The 22,109-nt window shown below is 41.5% G+C and overlaps 1 long non-coding RNA gene across 1 annotated transcript; it reads left to right on the top strand.

Annotated features, from left to right (window-relative positions):
• Positions 1-742: 742 nt before the first annotated feature.
• LOC114116376 (uncharacterized) lies at positions 743-11,712 on the top strand. Its single transcript, XR_009594974.1, has 3 exons — positions 743-3,703; positions 4,188-4,324; positions 9,169-11,712. It is a non-coding gene; the product is annotated as an uncharacterized LOC114116376 (long non-coding RNA).
• The last annotated feature ends 10,397 nt before the right edge of the window (positions 11,713-22,109 follow it).

Raw genomic sequence — 22,109 nt, 5'->3', positions numbered from 1 at the left:
GCCCCGCCCCGCGAGCCCCCACCCGGATCTGGCTCCTGGGGTCCGAAAGCGCTAAACTGCTCCACCTGCCGCGGCCGCTGGGGCTCGGCGGGCTGCTCCTGCGAGCTGGGACTAGTCCTAGTCCGACGGGCCCCACGCCGCCACGGACGCCAGACCCTGCACTCCCCGCGCCTCTGCACGCCCAGGAAGCCAGAGGGGCTGCGGGCGGACGCGGCCCGGCTCTCCCGGGCCCGTTGATCCCATGCCAAGCTGCCGCCCCTCTTCCCGTTCGTGACACCCACAAAGAATCGATTAGCCTTCGTTCGGTTCCCATGGCAGGAATTGATCAGTAGTTTAATTGACTGATCGATAAACTTCTTCACCTATTTAACCACTGCTGGGGCGAGGGTGCGGGGGAAACACCCTCTTGAAATAACCTGTTCCCACTCTCACGCCACTCCCGGCCCAGCTGCGGCCTCAGAGGGTATCTAACCTGAGTTGAGTTCAGCTATCTTAGCAGAAGGTCCTGGGTGCGGGGAGATGTCCCAGGCAGTTCGGTTTCCAAACTCAGACTCTATAGAAAGTTATCAGTTTAAGTGACTGCCATTGCTATTAAATGTTCTCATTCAAGTATGTTTTACTATTTATATTTTCAGCTGAACAGAGCCCTGAACAATTTCTCTTCAGGCTCCCAAGTCTTTAGACTCCAGTGATTCTCCTCTTCTCCTTTAATCTTAATACTACCTTGTATTTATTTGTAAGTAGAACTTTCTACTTTTCAAAGTGTGTCTGTCACAGGATCTTTGTGCTCCTGGGTTGCTGTGGGAGTGACTTGGAGTGAGATGTGGAAATTGCCATACAGACAGGGTAGCCACCTTGGTGGAGATAAGCTCCATTTGTTGAATACCTGGCCCCTTTATATCTGTTAATGCTGATGCCTACTGGGTTTTTACTCAAGGGTATTATCCCAATTTTCTGAGAGAGAAATGAGGCAGGGAAAGTTTGCAGAGTGGAAGAACCAGAATTCCTGTCCAGGTTCCTCTCATTCTAGACTTTGTGAAATAGGACCAAACCTGGCTGCCTCAGGCTCACCCTCCTCTTCATGGGATTAAGAGTAGAGGCTACATACAGTCTCCTGAATTATTCCAAGACACTAGTTCTTGGAATAAGAAAAACTTATTCTTCCTTCCCTAACAAACTGAAATCTGAGCTTGTCATTTCCCGGAATGCCTCAGGACATTTACTTACCTACAGTGTATTTTTGCCCTAATCCTAGGGTTACCCCAGTTTCCCCAGTGGCACCATTTTAATACTGAGTGACTTAGGTCACATAGTTGTGCCACTAAGGGCTGGCATGTCCCCATGCCAACAGCCCCATACTTGAGGCTCAAGTGCTCCCAGAAAATGTTCCTGTTCTGACGGCAGCTGAGCACGTCATTTGCCCAGCAGAGCAAGTGCTGGCTTCCAGATACTTGGTATGGCCCCTGCCTCCCAGAGAAGCAGCTCCTGTGTGCTTGGATTAGTTTTCTCAATGTGCTAGGTCAATATGTTTGTCCATTTTTGTATTGAATATGATAGTAATAGCCAGGACTCAGTACTGGAATACTAGTTTTTAAATGATCATAATCAAGCACGCGATAGAAATATCAAAAGGAAAACGACACCTTGATACTAATACTAATGCCTTGATACGACACCTAAAATACTTAAGTACAAGAAATCATTTTTATACCAGAAGCATTATCCAAAATTTAACTTTTAAGCACACTCTTTGATGTGATGAGCATGTGGATGAAAAAATGTGGCCTGCCAAGTCAGTAAACAAAGGATGTTGTGGGCCTCAGCCGAAGCACTGCCCTGACTCTGCACCCTGAGGGGATTCAGGGTTGGAGAAAAACAGGATCCCGGCCCTAGATAGGTAAGGTGCACATCAAAGGAGTGATCTCAGTGAGCCCAGATTCTTGCAACTTTCCTGGTGGCTCAGTGCTAAAGAATCCGCATGCCAATGAAGGAGTTGTGGGTGCAGTCCTTAGGGCAGGAAGAGCCCCTGGAGTAGAAAGTGGCAACCCACTCCAGTATTCTTGCGTGGGAAATCCCATGGACAGAGGAGCCCGGCAGGCTACAGTCCATGGGGTAACAAAGAGTCAGACTGAGAAACTGCACAAGTATGATCAGATTCTTGCCTCTTCCCATACATAAGAAAGCAAAGCACTGAAATCTTTAAGTGGGGAGACCTGGTTTTCTTTAACACTAGTCTTTTGATGTTCTGACTATCTGGTTTTTGGGTTGGTTTGTTTGTTTATTTTTTGCAAAAACTCCTATATATCCTGGCTCTTCCCTTACCTCTTTGCAACGGTTCCTCAGAGCTATCTGAGAGGTCATCCTCCAGGCTTAAGTCCTCCGGAATTCCCCCGATGAAACATACTTCTCACCTTTGCCTGTAGTCTACGCGATCTCAAAGAGTCGGACATGACTGAGCCACTGAGCGCACACACGTTCAGCTTTTAGCTTGTGCATTTTTTTCGGTCAACAAATGGAAATAATACTTTTGTGGTTAAAACACATCGACAAAACAAAGATACAGGTCAAAATACCTGTTAGTGTCTCCCATAAGACAGAGCCGAAGGGTATAGTGATGGCTCTGCTACTCTGAGCAATGCACTTAATCCCTTGTTTTCTGATGCCTCTTAACTGTATTACAGACATGGAGAGAGACTGAAGTCAGGTTATTTCTAAGGTCCCTCAACCCCTAAATTCAGGTTCCCTTCCTTTCTTAAACTGGTAATGAATTGTGTGCCTTGTGCTCAGATGCTTCAGTCATGTCTGACTTTGCAACCCCATGGACCATAGCCCTTCAGGCTCTTCTGTCTATGGGATTTTCCCAGCAAGAATATTGGTCTGGGTTGCCATTTCCTCCTCCAGGGCATCTTCCCAACCCAGGGATCAAACCTGGATCTCCTGCATTGCAGATGAACTCTTTACTGCTGAGTCACCGAGGAAGCCCAGTAATGGATTACAAACTCTAAAAAACATTAAGTATTTCCTTAACCTTCAAACTAAAGTCCTGTTCTAGGCTACTTAACTTGAACCCAATATAAATGTAAAAACAAAAAATGCTGTGATAACAAATCTGAGTAAAGTCTAGTATGACTTTATGGAATTGTGGACAAAGACCTGTCATTTCAGAAAACAAAGGATGTTGCTATAGCCAGCAACGGGATACAGCAGTGGTCCTGATGTGCGCCCTGAAGGGATTCAGGATGGAGGAAAAACAGCATCGGCCCTAGGTAGTTAAGATGCATATCAAAAAATAATTTCAATGAGCCCAGACTCTTGCATCTTCCCATACAAAGAAAAGCACTAAAATCATCGTGAGATGTCCATTTTTAGTGTTTAGCAGTTATCTTTTGATATTTGACTACATAGGGTTTTTTTTGTTGTTGTTTATTTGTTTTGTTGTTGTTTTCCGCAAAAGCTGTATATCCTGGCTTCTCCCTTATCTCTTCAGAGCAGTCCCTCAGAGCTGAGAGGCTGTATCCCTGGCGTAAGTTCTTAAAAAGTTCACCAAATAAAATATAATTCTCAACCTTTAGTTTGTGCATTTTTTTTTCCCCAGTCTACAGAATGGTTGAGCATCTCTTCATTGGACAAAGGGAAGAGCATTGTCACTTGGTTGAGACTAACCGACTCGATGGACATGAGCTTGAGTGAACTCCAAGAATTGGTGATGGACGGGGAGGCCTGGTGTGCTGTGATTCATGGGGTCACAAAGAGTTGGACACAACTGAGCGACTGAACTGAACTGAAATGAACTGAGATTAGGATACAGGGCTTCCCAGGTGGCGCTAGTGGTAAAGAACCCACCTGCCAATGCAGGAGACATAAGAGACATGGATTCAGTCCCTGGGTCAGGAAGATCTCCTGGAAGAGGGCATGACAACCCATTCCAGTATGCTTACCTGGAGAATCCCGTAAACAGAGTTTCCTGGTGGGCTCCAGACCGTAGTGTCACACAGAGTACAACATGACTGAAACAACTTGGCACACACAGGGAAAAAGTGCCAATAACTTTGTTGCAGCCTATCTTTAAAGCAGAAGGAGCCGTGCTGGTCATTAGTTTTAGCGGCAGCACAGAGACAATCAATACAGGTGTCACATCATGTGTTCCATCATGCTAGAGGATAATAAAACAATATTTATTCTTGTAGGTGAAAATGGCTGAAGAATCCTGAATTACTCTAGCATCTCTTCACCCAGTGGCTCTACAAGACAACCAGTTATAAGACAGATGAAGTTTTCTTTAATATCTTTGAACCTCAGTTCTCTCATCTATGGAATTAAGGAGGTAAGGATTAGACTAATTGATTTCTTAGATCTCTTTCAGTTTATGAAGTACTGTTGCAGTAGTTGATAGCCCTGAAGAAAATACTCAAAATTACTCTATTTCCACCTAGTGGCAAAATGAAGTATTTCTGGCAGCTTTTCTTTGGCAAGTGTTAGTAGCTTGTCAACTTCCACAATCACACAATACCTTTTTTTTTTTTTTTTAGTTTTTTATTTTTTAAATTTTAAAATCTTCAATTCTTACATGCATTCCGTATATCATATAGTTTTGCTTAAAGACAAGTTTCCAGTTTCAGTTTGTATAGATGAATGGGCCTCCCACACAGTTAGTTATAATGTGTAATCATTTCCTAAGACAACAAGCATTGGTGACCTAGAAGCTCACAGCTGGTTGAAAAAGAGAACACCGCATTAAATGAATCACTACAGATAACAGAAAGCAATCCATGTTCAAACTATTGAGTCTTCTCTAAGTGTATTCCCAGATTAATCCAAAAAGGACGAGAAAAAGCCAAATGATCTCTATCAAGTGTTACTTTTCAAATTTTACTGTGCAGATCACTCAGGGATCTGCTTACTGTACAGATTCTGATTTAGCAGTTTCAGAATAGGACATAAGACCATGCATTTCTGACGAACACCTAGGTGATGCCAATACTGGAGTCTAGGGACCTTGCTTTGAGTAGAAAGGCTGTAAAATGAGTACAAATTTGCCTAAGGCTTGTCACCTGGCTGACTTTCACTTCAGTACATGTGTATTTTCTGACCGTATCCCCATAAAAATATAGAGAAAAAATGGGAAATCAAACAAACTCACTCCCAAAATTCTCTCACTCAACATTTTGACTTTTTTCTCATTTTGTTGTTGTTCAGTCGCCAAGTCAAGTCCAGCTCTTTGCAACCCATGGACTGCAACATGCCATGCTTCCCTGTCCTATATTGTCTCCCAGAGTTTTCTCAGACTCATGTCCATTGAGTTGATGATGCCATCCAATCATCTTATCCTCTGTTGTCCCCTTCTCCTCTTGCCTTCAATCTTTCCCAGCATCAGGATCTTTTCAAATGAGTCAGTTCTTCACATCAGGTGGCCAAAGTATTGGAGTCACAACTTCATCATCAATCCTTCCAGTGAATGTTCAGGGCTGATTTGCTTTAGGATTGACTGGTTTGATCTCCTCGCATTCCAAGGGACGCTCAAGAGTCTTCTCCACTGGCCATAGCCGCGGGCTTAATTGCTCAGTCGTGTCTGACTCTTTGCAACCCCATGGACTGCAGCCTGCCAGGCTCCTCTGTCCATGGGGATTCTCCAGGCAAGAATACTGAAGTGGGTTGCCATGGCCTCCTCCAGGGGATCTTCCCAATCCTGGGACTGAACCCAAGTCTCCCACTTTGCAGGCTAATTCTTTACCATCTGAGCCACCACAGCACCACGATGTAAAAGCATCAATTCTTTGGCATTCAGCCTTCTTTATGGTCCAACTCTCACATCCATACATGACTACTGGAAAAACCATAGCTTCAACTATATGGACTTTTATCAGCAAAGTGATGTCTCTGCTTTTTAATAGAGTGCTGTCTAGGTTCATCATAGCTTTTCTTCCAAGGAGCAAGCATCTTTTAATTTCATGACTGCAGTCACTGTCCACAGTGATTTTAGAACCCCAAAAAGTAAAATGTGCCACTATTTCCACTTTTTCCCCTTCTATTTGCCATTAAGTGATGGGACCAGATGCCAAGCTATGTTTCTCTCTGTTCACTGGAAAGCATGATAGGAAGCTTCACATGGGGTAAGGAACATGGATAATAGTTTTAATCTCTTTGTTGAAAAGCTTATAGCCAGTTTTCTGACCCTGACCCTTTATGGCTTGTCTTGCTCTAGACATGCTTTGAATACTCAGCTTAAAACCAAATATTCCGTAAGAAATCCCATTTGAAATCAGTTCCAAAAGTATATGCTAATAAGTAGATAGAGCATGGAGCTGCATCTTGACTGAGGGCTACAGCAGCAGAATTTTCCAGATAAGAATAAAGTCAGGAAGCCACAATACTTAAGGCACACTTTGACTGTTAAGTTCTAAATCCTTCAGTGGATCCAGCAGCAACAAGGAACTGGCAATAACTACCATCCTTCAATGGAAGATTGTTCTGTTTTAGATAATAAGATTATTTCTTATTAAAGTACTTCTAAGAATGGAGTGATTTTATGAACTTCGTCCTTTTGCTTAAAGCAATTTGATTCTTACACAATGTGACTGCTGTAACCATTAAAACTTTCCAGTTGCTAAATAATTCATGGTAACTCTGTGCTTGCAACGAGATATTGCAAGTGTCACAATAATAAAAGGTTGTCAGCTTCAAAACAAGGCAGAGGTCATAGTGACTCATCTCAGTGTGAGAGAAATCCATTTCCATTACTTACACAGGTCTTCCTGCTCTCCAGAATTATGTGTTATTGGGCATTGATTTCATTATTAGCTCACAGCAACAGACTGTAGAAATATGTAGTTTGGCTAACCCTCTCATGCCTCATGCAGGCAGCACTCGAGGTGTCTGAAAGCACAGCACCTAAAGGGACGTCTTGAAGTGGACAACAGAATGCTTGCAGAGCTCCCCAGTAAACACCAAATTATCAGAAAAACACTAACTTCACCAGGCAATACAGCCTGAAGACAACTATCCTGGCAACACTACCTCTAAGCATATTGCTACTCCTAACATGCACTATATTATGTACAAAGACTGGGTCTGGCAGGCCACATACAGACAATTTATAAAAGACAGTTTTGCCCTCTTAAACTTGCAAAGAACAAAAACTCCAAATAATATTTTTCCGCTGTGCTATGTGCTGTGCTTAGTTGCTCAGTCGTGTCTGACTCTTTGTGACCCCGTGGACTGGCCTGCCAGACTCCTCTGTCCATGGGGATTCTCCAGACAAGAGTGCTAGAGTGGGTTGCCATGCCCTCCTCCAGGGGATCTTCCCGACCCAGGGATCAAACCCAGATCTCCTGCATTGCAGGTGGATTCTTAACCATCTGAGTCACCAAGGAAGCTCCAGAATACTGGAGTGGGTAGCCTATCTCTTCTCCAGGAGATCTTCCCAATCCAGGAATCAAACCAGGGTCTCCTGCATTGTAGGTGGATTCTTTACCAGCTGAACTACCAGGGAAGTGGCCAAATTGTTTTCTGGCAGATTATACTATCCCGTTTTTCAGTCCCACCTTCCAAATGCTATTCTATGATTGAGTATTTTTCTCTCCAGATTTTAACACCATTTGATCATTTCTCTTTATTGACACTTTTTACTAGAATTAATGGTTTTTTAAATCCAACATACAAAATAACTTGCCCTGAGCTTTTTACCCTGATGGGTCAGGCCCATTGCTTTCCTTTCGCCTGAATTAGCTTGTAAGAACCATCAGAATTTAATAACCTACCTAAATCCAACTGAAGGCGCTTCCTGGATTCTCTCTGGTCCTCTGAACTTGGTGGTGGGAGACCTACTCCATCGTCCCTTAGAGGCATGCGCAGCACTGCACAAACAGCATCGCGGGCTTCGGCGCCCCACCTTAAGGAGCCAAGAGGCAGGATAAGTGCTTCCCTTCACCTACCCGTGAACAGCGTGGACACTTTTCGTTCACCTGCCCACCTCAGCACTGACTAAAGATATAAATTCAGCAGCATGTAGTGACATGTTTGTTTTATCCCTCCAAGTGTTATCCCCATGTCATCTGGCCTCTTTTGCTCCTGAACTCCTCCTTTTACACCAATGAATGACTCTGTTAATAATAAGAAGCCAATTTGCATTTCCAATGAACCACATCCTGTTTTCTGGGTTGGCTAGATGCTGTGATTTCCTACAGGAACTGGGAACTGAGTGGATGTTACCCATTGAGGTCAACCATGATCTTGGTTTGGGTCTATGTTAGAAGGTGGATAAAGAATATTTGTGCCACAAATCTCAGCTCTTATCATCTTATAGATTCAAAATCCTTTGTTAATCCCTCAATACCAAGTTGAGTTTCCTAATGCCTCTTCTGCCCTGGTAGATTAGCAGAACTAAACACTGTTTTTGACATAATGCAAGCTGTATTGCCTATATGTCCCAGTTAGCCTTAGGACAAGTCTGAGTGATGGCTGTTGTCCTGGTGTAATTATAAACAATACTGTCACTCAAAGTAACTCAAATTAAATATTGGATGAAGAGTAATAAAATTGGATGAAGAGTAATAAAATGTAATTATCACCTTCCAGGCAGCTCTAAAGACTAAATTTCAAGTATGACATTACCGTGGGACACTAATAATCATCTAATGTAAAACCTGAAGATTTTTTACAGCAGAGGAGAAAGGCTGTGAGGCATAGTCACATGACCTACTCATATGACCTTACACAATATGTCATGTGTGCACTGCTCTGCTTACCCACAAATGAAAGACAAACACAGCTGTCCACACGTGATAAACCCCTTTGATTCAAGTCAGCCTGCATTTTTATACTGCCTAACAATTATGTGGAATAGGATGTAGTCCTTGTTTTCAAGGAGTTTGTCATCTAAGCTTATATCAACCAAGGAACTTGCATTTATATAATTTTTTCATTTTATCAACATTTATTAAAACATTTCTCTCTTAGTTCTGAAACTTCTCAAAAGTGCCTCTGAAAACATCAAATAGATATCTTTGTAACATTAATTGAACTTCCAAGAAGATACCACAGAGCCTTCTGGGTGGGGAGTTATTTCGGGGGGAGGGGTGGGAAGGGAGGCGGTGACTGCATATATAGTCCTAACTACTTTCGACTCTAGATTTTTGATTGTTTTGTTTGTTGGTGTGTTTGTTTGAACAGGTCATCTCTTTGACAGGAATGAGGTGAGGGCACTGAATGATATGTCCTGTTGAAAACTAATGTACCAAATGCCACAGAACCCCCTGAGGTAACATTCACTAAGATCAGAAAGATCTTGACTAAGAAATACTGGGTCAGAGAGCATGAAGCAACTCACAGCACTACTCCAATCACCCTGTGTTTCAGAAGTAGTTCATTGCCATGAACCTGGGAATAAACTGACATTTGGCATAGCATATTCAAAAGCAGAGACATTACTTTGCCAACAAAGTTCCGTCTAGTCAAGGCTATGGTTTTTCCAGTGGTCATGTATGGATGTGAGAGTTGGACTGTGAAGAAAGCTGAGTGCTAAAGAATTTATGCTTTTGAACTGTGGTGTTGGAGAAGACTCTTGAGAGTCCCTTGGACTGCAAGGAGATCCAACCAGTCCATTCTAAAGGAGATCAGTCCTGGGTGTTCACTGGAAGGACTGATGCTAAAGCTGAAACTCCAATACTTGGCCACCTCATGCAAAGAGTTGACTCATTGGAAAAGACTCTGATGCTGGGAGGGATTGGGGGCAGGAGGAGAAGGGGACGACCGAGGATGAGATGGCTGGATGGCATCACCGACTCGATGGATATGAGTTTGAGTGAACTCTGGCAGTTGGTGATGGACAGGGAGGCCTGGCGTGCTGCTATTCATGGGGTCGCAAAGAGTCGGACACGACTGAGTGACTGAACATTGTGAGATACACAACTTGCGTAATAAAATCTGCCAGTGTGCAAGTCACAGCAGAGATTCTCCACCACCCCAGCCAGGCTGGGCAAGGACCAGAAAATCCTGCTGTGTTCCCTTTACTGTATCAATGACATCCTCTTTGGAAAGAAGAGACTCAGAAGCAAAGCTTAATAATTTTCCCACACATCCTCTGATACCTTTGTCTTTCAGTAGAAATTATAAGTGGTTCCTGGAAGAAGAATATGACTGTTATGACAAGTTTGATTGTATTTATTATACAATACAAAATATTATTACTTCTGTAGCTATATTATCAGTATATCATACAAAGTAATAAAAACTCTAGTCGGTCAAGGAAAACACACAAAGGTATCATAACAAATCCTCTGAGAAGTCACAGACCCACACCAGTCTTGCAACAGACAGGCCCCTTAAACTAAAATAGATCCTAACTTCCCTTCTTGTCTGCTATTCTAGAATAGGACCAGCTTCTGGAAACAGGAATGAATGTCACTTACTGGTGTCCCTTTGAATGTTACTTACTACATGAAAGTCATTTTATACCACTTACTATATGAAAAAACAGGGGGTTTTCCCCCATTATATTGTATATCTTTCCATTTTATTTTTGCATTTTGGTTGACATAATCACTTCTGAGATATATTTACAGAAGCAGAAGTTGGGCTCCGTTAAGAACAGAAAATTATAACTGCCTAATATCTAATTTTGAAAGCAAGTAGGGATATAAATTGGGCTTCTTAGGTGGCTCAGCGGTAAAGAATCTGCCTGCCGGCACAAGAGATACACGAGGTACAGGTTCAATAGCTAGGTCAGGAAGATCCCCTGAAGGAAGAAATGGCAACCCACCCCAGCATTCTTGCCTGGAGAATCCCATGGACAGAGGAGCCTGGCAGGCCAGTCCACGTAGTCACAAAGAGTTGGACGTGACTGAGCGACTGAGCTCTCATGCACAGGGATATGAGTCATAATCCGAAACAAGATAAAAGTTGCTTCAGAATTCAGTAAACCTTTTATTTATCACTTGCCAGCATTCATGAAGAATGCAGCAGCGAGCTCCCTTTCGCTTTCATCTTTCCTGGGCTAGTGGTAGCGGCCCCGCCTTTTGTACAGCAGGGCTCCATTTCTTTCCCACACTGACTTTCTCAACCCCAACCCTGAAGGCCTCTACTCTGAGGAAATTGAAGTCATTTTTGCATATTCAGAAGTTAAACTTGATCTCTGGTTCCCACACCCAAGTCACTGAATTTTTATTTGCACATTTTGGCAGTAATTTCTAGTCAAACCTGATCGCAGCCCCATTAGCTGTCAGTTACGCCCACATGATATCAGTAAATCCCTGAAAGTCAGGTGGTTTCATTTCTGAATGGGAATGTATGATTTGAAATCAGAACTAAAGGAGGATCTTAAAATTTTAGAGCTTGGATGAATTATAGATGTCTTCTACTTCAATGTAAGCCCATTCAGATTTCTCTTAGTACAAATAAATTCAACCTCTCACTTAAATCCTTCTGGGGATGGAGACATTTCTTCCCCACCAATAAGTCCTTTGTGCATTTAACTGGGGGCAAGCCATTATCACTATGTACTGAAATCTTCTTTCAGTGATTTATAGCTATTGGTCTTAGTTTGACCCTTTGGAATAACATAGAATGTCTGCTCGCTGATTTTCTCATGGTAGACCTATAAGGTCTGTACGTATTTGATGATGATACTTAACATAGATAGTTGCTTAGGAATCCAAATATATTGTATATAAGGTACTTTGGATAAAGAGAACTATAAATAAAATTGTATAAAATATACATTATGTGTATGTGTATATAAATGTGTATGTACATATATGTATAGGTGGGTGCATGTGTATATATATACACACTCTATCTTTATATATATATATATATACATGGAGAGAGAAAAGTATTAATTAGAGAAAAAGGAATAGTAAAAAAATAGTAATTCTAATTACATTTTAAATTTAGACTAAGCTAGAGGCTAGGAAGGGCCTCCCAGGTGGTGCTAGTGGTAAGAACCCTCCTGCCAATGCAGGAGACATAAGAGATATGGGTACAATCCCTGGGTCTGGAAAATCCCCTCCAGTGTTCATGCTTGGAGAATCCCATGGACAGAGGAGCCTGGTGGGCTACAGTCCCTGGGGTTGCAAAGAGTCAGACACGCCTAAAGCGACTTAGCACGCAAGCAGAGGCTAGGAAGGATCACATAATAATAACTAAAATCTTGTTTAATGTGACTATTACAAAACATTCAGAAAAAGAATCATTTCCACTCTACTCAACATAGAGTATTTCATAATGCAACTGCAACTATTGCCTCAGAATGCAGTTTTTCCAGAGTAAGTAAGCAATAACAGAATCCCAAATTACAGGTTTACAAAGAATATCAGCTATATTCAGAGATTATTTGAGTATTAAAAACACTTATAGGGAGAAATATTAAAGTGACAAATGAGAAGAGAATTAGCCTAAATTATTTCTATCAATTCATATTTGGCCTATGAAAATAATAGTTAATAATTGATGATTAGAGCAATACTCATGTGTGGATTTTAAATAGCTTTGGCAAACAACACTAAAATTAATTATGCAGTTGCTTAGCCTTCACCCTTATTCCTTAGGAGAGCCATGTATCAAAATGACAATATGCATCATATAAACACACACACACTCACACACACACACACATGATTTGCTCACTATTTCGACAATAACAAGGCCTTTATGGTTTCTTAGAGAAACGTTTTTTAAAATGTAATTACTGTGGTCTCAAATCTTTTACCTTCCCTTCGATTGGATAAGCTTATCTTAAAAAGACTGTTTAAGAATTGAGTTAGAGCAACTTTCGTCTCCTTCTTAACTCTATGCAGCACTATTTTAAGATACGACAGGCATAGAAACACTGACCACTCATAAAACAATACTTTTATTAATTATCCACCCTAATGGCACAATGATATAGATGAAAGAACAGTGTCCTAAAAATGTAGGAAACCCTAGTTCTAGACTCTTTTGTCCTGCTACAGAATAACTGTGTAAACTTAGATTTTTATTTCCTCATCTGAAAAATGAGAACAGAGTAAATCAAATTTTCAAGGACATACATATTAATTTTACAAAGCATTTCTTTGACAACCTAAAAGGAAATCTGCATTGACAAAAGAGAACAAAAAAAAACTCCAAGTTGTGTCCTTTAATCATTTATCATCTATTTTTAAGGGTTAAATATAATAGTTGAAAAAAAAATACATGCCATTGACTGTTTTCAGATCCCACCACCTGGGCAAATCCTTATTATTGTTGTCCAGCCTGTTTACCCAGCAAGAGAGCTTGCTGAAGGGGGCATTCCAAGCAGAAATGGAAGAATTCTCTGAGTCAAGAAAATTGCAAGTAAGAAATTCTCAGTGATAAGAAATGGGGATGGATTCTCCAAAGAATCCACAGTGGTATCTTATGCGTGAAAAAACAAAAAAAAAGTAGGCAGCTTTAAATACTCACCAAGAGCAATCTGTTGTTCATTCACCAAATTGTGTCCAACTCTTTGTGACCCCGTGGATGGCAGCACACCAGACTTCCCTGTCCTTCACCATCTCCCAGAGTTTGCTCAAACGTGGTCGGTGATGCCATCCAACCATCTCATCCTCTGTTGCCCCCTTTTCCTCCTGCCCTCAATCTTTCCCAGGGTCTTTTCCAATGAGTCAGCTTTTCACATCAAGTGGCCAAAGTAGTGGAGCTTCAGCTTCAGCATCAGTCCTTCCAATAAGGATTCAGGGTTGATTTACCTTAAGATTAAGTGGTTTGATTTCCTTGCTGTCCAACGGACTCTCCAGAGTCTTTTCCACACCACAGTTTGAAAGCATTAATTTTTCGGCACTCAGCCTTCTTTATGATCTCACTCTCACTAAGAGCAAACAAATGCCAAATATATTTTACCATTCAAATGTAAATAAGTTTCACCTCATACTATTCCAGTCAAATAAGATTTTTTTCTACTCTTCCCCCCCCCCACCACCCTGCTTTTTTCCACAACATGAGAGCAGCCAGAGGTAGCCTCAAGGAGACAGGATGATGATTGAGGAGAGGTCTCCATACTCACCCATAGAAGTTTTCCAGGCTGTGCAGAAGCTACGGGAGGGCAGGAAGCTGCTTTCTTCTTGCACAATGAGAAGGTCCACTCTTTAAACCTTTCAGTTACATGTGTGTTCACTTAACTCCTGTGAAATGTGCAAGAGTTACTCACATTCCTTTTCATTAACCCCACTCTCTCTTTTTTCCCCTGTACTAGGAGATTTCTATTATTTCTTAAAATAATTGCCAGGGTTATGCCAGATATATAGATCAGTTAAGTCAAATGGTGCCTCTGGAAACAAATGGGAGCATGAAAGCCTCACTTTTAGGTTGCTGGGGGATTTTTTTGGTTTGTTCTTTTTTACCATCTCCAGACACTTGATGATGGTAATACCATCCTTCATATGACTCCATGTGCCAAAAAAATGTAGTTAAGAATGTGCATGCATGCATTTTACGTCTCTTCAGTCTTGTCTGACTCTTTGTGACCCTATGGACTAGAGCCCACCAGGCTCCTCTGTCCATGGGATTTTTCAGGCAAAAATACCAAAGTGGGTTGCCATGCCCTCCTCCAGGGCATCTTCCCCAGCCAGGGATCAAACCCACATCTCTTATGTCTCCTGCATTGGCATCAGGTTCTTTACCATTGGCGCCACTTGTAAAGCCCAATTAAGAATGTTGGTGTTCTGTTAGAAATTGGTGAATCATAATCGACCATTCATGTAATTAGAAAAGGCAATCAAGAGGTTGAGAATAGATTTTGTGATCAAAGAAACTTTGGGTGCTGGAAATACTAATGGAGATTAAGCCTCAGTTTATCTTCTGTTTATTAAGGATTATATTACCTTCTCTTTACCTTTTAAGACGTGGGAAGCTGGGAGGGGACAATCTCTTTCAGGCTACATGTTTAACTTGCTTGTTCAGTTTCTCCTTAACAGTAGCAGGATGAAAAACTATGTATACATATATAACCTCACAAAAAGAACATCATTCTCTTTTCATCCTCATACCATGTCCACTCTCACTGAACTTCTCCAAGATGAGCTAAAGTAATAAATCTATTTCATTTCGCAAATGTACTTCTGGAATTGTCCCTGGCACCCAGGATTATCCAAGGTAAATAAGCATCTCTTACAGCTTTTCTCACAATAAAGTGAAAAGTATAGTTTAGAAGAATTTTTGAAATAAGATTATTGGGATTTATAAGGAACTTCCATAAAAGAGTATGACCTACTGAAAAGAAACGGGACAGAAGTTTTTGGCACCTTTGTTGATTCAGTTAACACTAGCTTCTAGAATGGTGCATTACAGAAGCCCTGGCACCTTTAGAACGTCCATCCAAACACTGTGATAACCACAGACACTTTAGGAAGACCTCAGCATTCATTTGTGCTGTGAGTACGACACAGTGTCCAGGCTTCTACCTTCTGAATGGCTTACTTTGATGTTGCTCTTTTCAGACCACTGAATCAACAACAATACAAAGGTGATTTTACACTGGTTACTCACACCTAAGGTCATCACACTGGTGCCCTAGGTAGGCTATTAATTGTTCCATTTACAGCATACTCCAGAAAACAGTTCCAGATAGAGGGCCAACCCTTGCAGCCAGGGAGTAGGTCACAATGACAAGAGTCCAGGAAAACAGTTGAGTCACTGTGGGCGGAAGAGATAAAACCCGCACTAGGGCAGGAGTTATGCTTTCAATGAGCACCCAACCTTGTTAACAAATATCAACACTCAGGACAAAAAGTTACGGTCGGAACCCTCAGAAGGCTGGCAAGGTTGTACGTCAGTATAACCACTTCAAGAATCTGTTTGGAATTATCTGTTATAACTGAAATTTTACACCAAGAAACATACAAAAATGCTTATGGTAGTGTTATTTGTAACACCTCCCCCACATGGAAAGAACTCAAAAGTTCACAACAGAAGAATGAGTTTTTTAGTGTGACATACAGTGTCTCCTACATCCAAACCTTCAAGTTGCAAACTGGCAAAGAGGCGAACATTCATTTGCTTGTCCAGTCATGTAAGTTATTTAGTTCACGCATCTGGTGTACGTTGTCATGTGTGGGTATCCTCTACAAGTGGTTGTGCTTTTGTGTCCTTCACTGTGTAGCACTGTATAGAGCACTGTAGTGCAGGGTCTTTATTTCAAGCCCAGGATGCCTGGAAGCAAGAAGGTAGATAGAACTAAATCTAGCAAGGAACCAGATACTGTGCCATCAGTGTCAGTCATGAGTGAAATGACAGCTTGCCCTCCATCTCCTATTGCTGACAATCCTTCGGCTCCACCATTTCCCACCCCCTCTCCCTCCTCCAGTCAGTTACTCTTCTTGCCTGTTCACTTGATGCCAGCCCCTATATGCCAGCTGTTGTACTGTACTACTGTACTCATCAAGATACTGTCAGATTAAAAATGTTCCCTTTATTTTTTGTGCTTGTTTTTTATGTATTGCTTGTGTGAAAGCATTAAAAACGTATTATAGTGTAGTACTGTATAGCCAATTGTGTTACTTGGGTACCTAGGCTAACTTTGTGGACTTAAGAACAAATTGGACTTAAAAATGCCCTCTCAGAACTCATTTTTACACAGGGGACTTGCTGTGTTCATACAGTGGAATAGTATTCAGCAGTGAAGATGAAAGAACTATGGCTACTTGCAACCACTTGGATGAATTTCATAAAGGTGCTGAGCGAAAGAATCCACACAGAGACTAAAAATGTAAATATTCTACTCAAGTAAAATTCAAGTGAAGTCCCTGGTGGTCCAGTGGCTAAGACTCTGCACTGCCACTGCTGAGGGACTAGGTTGAGTCCCTGCTCAGGGAACTAAGATCCCACAAGCCACCTGGCATAGCCAAAAAAAAAAATTCAAAAATAGGTAAAACTCACCTAAGGAGGAGCTGTTGGGAAGGGAATAAGGGGGCTTCAGAGCACTGGGAAAGCTTTCTGTCTGAATGATTACATGAGAAATTTCATGTTGGTGATATTTCACCAAGCTGTACACATAGAGTCTGTGTATTCTTCTCTCTTTAATGTTAGGCTTTAGTTGGGAATGTTTATTAGTGAAAGAACTATGAAATATCTTGTCTCCAGAAAAAAAAATGCAAGTGGGTCAATCAAATTCTACATGTATTACTAATCCTAGCTTATAAAAGAATTCTCGTTGTTTTAATTGCTTTTGTTGTTCAGTCACTAAGTCGTGTCCAACTCTTTGTGACCCCATGGACTACAGCACACCAGGCTTCCCTGTCTTTCACCATCTCCCAGAGTTTACTCAAACTCGCATCTATTGGGTCAGTGATGCCATCCAACCGTCTCATCCTCTGTTGCCCCCTTCTCCTCCAATGAGTTGTTTCTTCGCATCAGGTGGCCAAAGTATTGGAGTTTCAGCTACAGCTTCAGTCCTCCCAGTGAATATTCAGGGTTGATTTCCTTTAGGATTGACTGATTTGATCTCCTTGTTGTCCAAGGGACTCTCAAGTCTTCTCCAGTACCATAATTCGAAAGCACCAATTCTTTGGTGCTCAGCCTTCTTTAGTTAGAGGCTATCTAACTTTTTACTTCATCAATTTTAACCTTTCACTTGAGTACAGCTAGAGTTGGTTAAATTCAGCAGTTAAGGAAGTGTATTTTGAGGGGACTACACAGCACTTGGGCTTCCCTGATTGTTCAGTTGGTAAAGAATCCACCTGCAATGCACGAGACCCTGGCTCAATTCCTGGGTCAGGAAGATCCACTGGAGAAGGGATAGGCTACCCACTCCAGTATTCTTGGGCTTCCCTTGTGGCTCGACTGGTAAAGAACCCACCTGCAGTGCAGGAGACCTGGGTTCAATCCCTAGGTTGGGAAAAGGAAAAGGCTACCCACTCCAGTATTCTGACCTGGAGAATTCCGTTGACTGTATAGTCCTTGGTGTGGCAAAGAGAACACAACTGAGCAACTTTCACTTTCATGCAGTATCTTGATTTTCCACTTTACAAGGTTACACTGACGACTATGGGGGTGACATGTGACTAAGAAGTATCTGAGGACTCCTTTTGGAGACTGCATGATAGAGTGGAAAAAAGTTGGAATTTGGAGCCAGAGGGAACAGAGTCTGAATTTTAACTCTGCTAGATAGATAACTAGCTTTGTGATCTTGAGCAAGTCACATACTTTCTCTGTTTCCTCATCTTTAAAGAAGATTAGTGATATCCATTTAAGTTAGGGCTGTATTACCTGTGTGCATGCACGCTCAGTTGCTTCAGTTGCGTCCAACTCTTTGTGACCCCATGGACTGTAGCCCTCTGGGCTCCTCTGTTCATGAGATTTTCTGGCAAGAATACTGGAGTGGGTTGTCATTTCCTCCTCCAGGGGATCTTCCAGGCCCAGCGTTCAAACCTGCTTCTCTTAAAACTCCTGCATTGGCACGCAAGTTCTTTACCACGAGGGCCACCTGGGAAGCCCTTTCATGTGTATATTATATGTGCGAGTATAGTGCATGTTATCCGGTTAATGGGAACTACCCTTACGAATAGAACTACCTAACCCATTTGTCAACAAAGTAAATAGATGGAACCAACATAAAATGTAAATTTTATTTTGTTCTCAAGGTTTTTATCACAAGATAAAATGTTCCAAAAGCATGGTCTTGGGCTCCAGGAAACAGCTAGGCTATCTCAGAAGTCTGAAGCTGGTAGTCTCTGTGGTCTCAAATGCTTTCTTCAGGAATCTAAGTAACCAACATGCCTCTGAGCCTTGCTTGGCACAACACTATAACTTATGTCTCCCAGATGAGGGTTTCGGAACCCTGCAGTGATTTTCACTTGAACTTTTATCACAGGATGCCTCCAGGAAAAGGGTAAAATGGAGAAGAGGGCAGAACATGAGCAGCAAAGGGGCAAAAAGATCATTACCATTAACATAAGGAGGGACTGGGAAAAAAATATGTAATTCCAACATTTTGATCTAATCCACTGAAAGAAATGTGTAATATAGGATTTAGTGTGTGGTATTTAATTCCTCAGTGGCTCAGGGGTAAAGAATCTGCCTGCAATGCAGCAGAAGCAGGTTTGATCCCTTGGTTGGGAAGATGCCTTGGAGAAGGAAATGGCTATGCAGTCCTATATTCTTCCCTGGGAAATCCCATGGACAGAGGAGCCTGACGGGCTACAGTCCAAGGGGTTGCAAAGAGTGGGAGACGACTCAGTGACTAAACAACCACAGCATGTTATAGGTAAGCTTGAGTATCGACTGTTCAACCAACAGTACCCAGCCTAAGCCCTGATATCTAAAAGTTTTAGTCTCGTATATACAAAATGAATATAATTAGAGCTTTACAATTTTTCCTTGGCAAAAAGAAATGGTTTAATTCTTTAATTGTTAAACAATTATGTTAGTCTTTTATTGCCTGTTTTTTACATTTTCAAAAATATACATAGGTCCTTATAAAGAGAGGAGATTTGTGGAATTAATACAGATAACTTCCCTTCCCATGAGTCCCAAGTATACTGGAAATGATGTCATTTGTCTTAGGGGTTTTGAATTCCATTGAAAGCAGGCCTTATCATGTTTACAGATAAAAGAAACTTTAAGAGCTTATTCTGGTCCTGTAGCCAGAAAGACAAGGAATTGCACTTTCCATCTTACCTATCTCTGAAACTTCCTGCTAAAACTTTTTTGACCTAAAAGTATTGGTTCTGACATAATTTAATTAAGCGTGTGTGAAACTGCAGTGTTCCAGAGTCTGAAATTGATATAATTAAAGTGAAATGCAAACTGTGGACCTTCTGATGCCATTTTATAATGTCACATTCCATCACTCTTGTTTAATATCAAATCGCAAGAGATATTTTTCATCTGTTAATTGCATTTTACATGCCCTTCACATCACTGGCCTCAAAGCAATTACATTTGAGGGAAAAAATTACTGAAGCAATGAGTAATGTCCAAAATAATCAAGTTCAGTAAAGTTGCCTTCTCTGAGTGATGTCTTTAGCAGATGAGTTACCATAGTTTCATTCTACTATAGCTATTTCATTCTCAAAAATACATAGATTAAAAACTGAGGGATCTGGAGAGGTTTTATTTCCCAGAGTATTTGGAAATCTAGCAAAAAGAATGAAACCTGCTGATTTATAATACTGTATTATAAAATGATGATTCTTTACATAAAGTGTAAACTATCAGCAAACACTAAAAATGAAATTAATACTTGGTCAGTTTTCATTATACTTTATCCGTGAGTCTCATGAACCACAAAGCGTTCTTGGCAGTTTTACGCTTCAGATACTCTCTGCTAGACTTGATGTGCATTCATGACAAATTGCTTCAGTCCTGTCCAACTCTTTGAACCCTTTGGACTGTGGCCTCCCAGACTCCACTGTCCATGGGATTCTCCAGGCAAGAATACTGGAGTGATTACCACCTGGCACCACTAGTGCCACCTGGGAATAGTTGACACAAAAGACTTGAAGATCTGACTTCCAGTCAGTAGGAAACCTAATATATGATATTTTGGGATATTGGATTAAATCAAATTAAATTACCGTATTTGTAATCAAAAGCAGTCAGTTCAGTTCAGTTCAGTTCAGTCGCTCAGTCGTGTCCGACTCTTTGCGACCCCATGAATCGCAGCACGCCAGGCCTCCCTGTCCATCACCAACTCCCGGAGTTCACTCAGACCCACGTCCATCGAGTCAGTGATGCCATTCAGTCATCTCATCCTGGGTCGTCCCCTTCTCCTCCTGCCCCCAATCCCTCCCAGCATCAGAGTCTTTTCGAATGAGTCAAACTCTCACATCCATACATGACCACAGGAAAAACCATAGCCTTGACTAGATGGACCTTAGTCGGCAAAGTAATGTCTCTGCTTTTCACTATGCTATCTAGGTTGGTCATAACTTTTCTTCCAAGGAGTAAGCGTCTTTTAATTTCATGGCTGCAATCATCATCTGCAGTGATTTTGGAGCTCCAAAAAATAAAGTCTGACACTGTTTCCACTGTTTCCCCATCTATTTCCCATGAAGTGATGGGACCAGATGCCATGATCTTCGTTTTCTGAATCTTGAGCTTTAAGCCAACTTTTTCACTCTCCACTTTCACTTTCATCAAGAGGCTTTTAGTTCCTCTTCACTTTCTGCCATAAGGGTGGTGTCATCTGCATATCTGAGGTTATTGATATTCCTCCCAGCAATCTTGATTCCAGCTTGTGTTTCTTCCAGTCCAGCGTTTCTCATGATGTACTCTGCATATAAGTTAAATAAGCAGGGTGACAATATACAGCCTTGATGTACTCCTTTTCCTATTTGGAAGCAGTCTGTTGTTCCACGTCCAGTCACATTCAGAAATTCTTATATGATAACAACCAAAGAGCTGATAGGTGTTGTATACAAGCATCTTGGTATACCTGGAAACATCACAGGGTTCATTCTCCATTAAACTGATATGAATATATGTTTTGAAACTATTATCTTATAAAGGGTTCTTCTGCTTACTCTTCTCTATCTTTTCCCATACCCACTTTCTCCTTCATCCTTTGAGTGGTTACTTTCTAATCTATTAATCCCATAGAAACTCCTCTCTACAAAATCAATGATGATCATTCAGGAAATTGTCAAATCATGTCATGCTATGTAATCTAATTATTTTACAAATGTTAAATTATTTGATTCTCATAACAACCTTATGATGTGTACTACTATTGTCCTTATTTTTATGTAAATGAGGAAATTGAGGCCCAGGGAGGTTAAATGATTTAACCAGTGTCACACAGCTAGTAAGTGGCAGAGGAAAAAAAAGAAAATTGTTCAGTCATGTCCGACTCTTTGCAACCCCATGAACTGCAGCCCTCCAGGCTCCTCCATCCATGGGATTCTTCAGGCAAGAATACTGGAGTGGGTTGCCGTGCCCTCCTCCAAGGGATCTTCCCAATCCAGGTCTCCTGCATTGCAGGAAGATTCTTTACCCCTGAGCTACTAAGGAGGCCCAGTAAGTGACAAAGTCAGGATTCAAATCCAGAGTCTGGGTCCAAAGTCATTGCTGTTGACCCCCTCCACAGTGAGCTGGATTTGTTTATCTCTTCACTCTCTGTCTGGAACACCATCACCTCACTTCTGGTAGGTCCTTCTCTA

The sequence above is a fragment of the Ovis aries genome, chromosome 9 (genome assembly GCF_016772045.2).
Source record: "Ovis aries strain OAR_USU_Benz2616 breed Rambouillet chromosome 9, ARS-UI_Ramb_v3.0, whole genome shotgun sequence".
In the NCBI taxonomy this organism is placed as follows: Eukaryota; Metazoa; Chordata; class Mammalia; order Artiodactyla; family Bovidae; genus Ovis; species Ovis aries.
The sequence above is the reverse complement of the archived record's forward strand: the minus strand, read 5'-3'. Positions and strand labels throughout refer to the sequence as shown.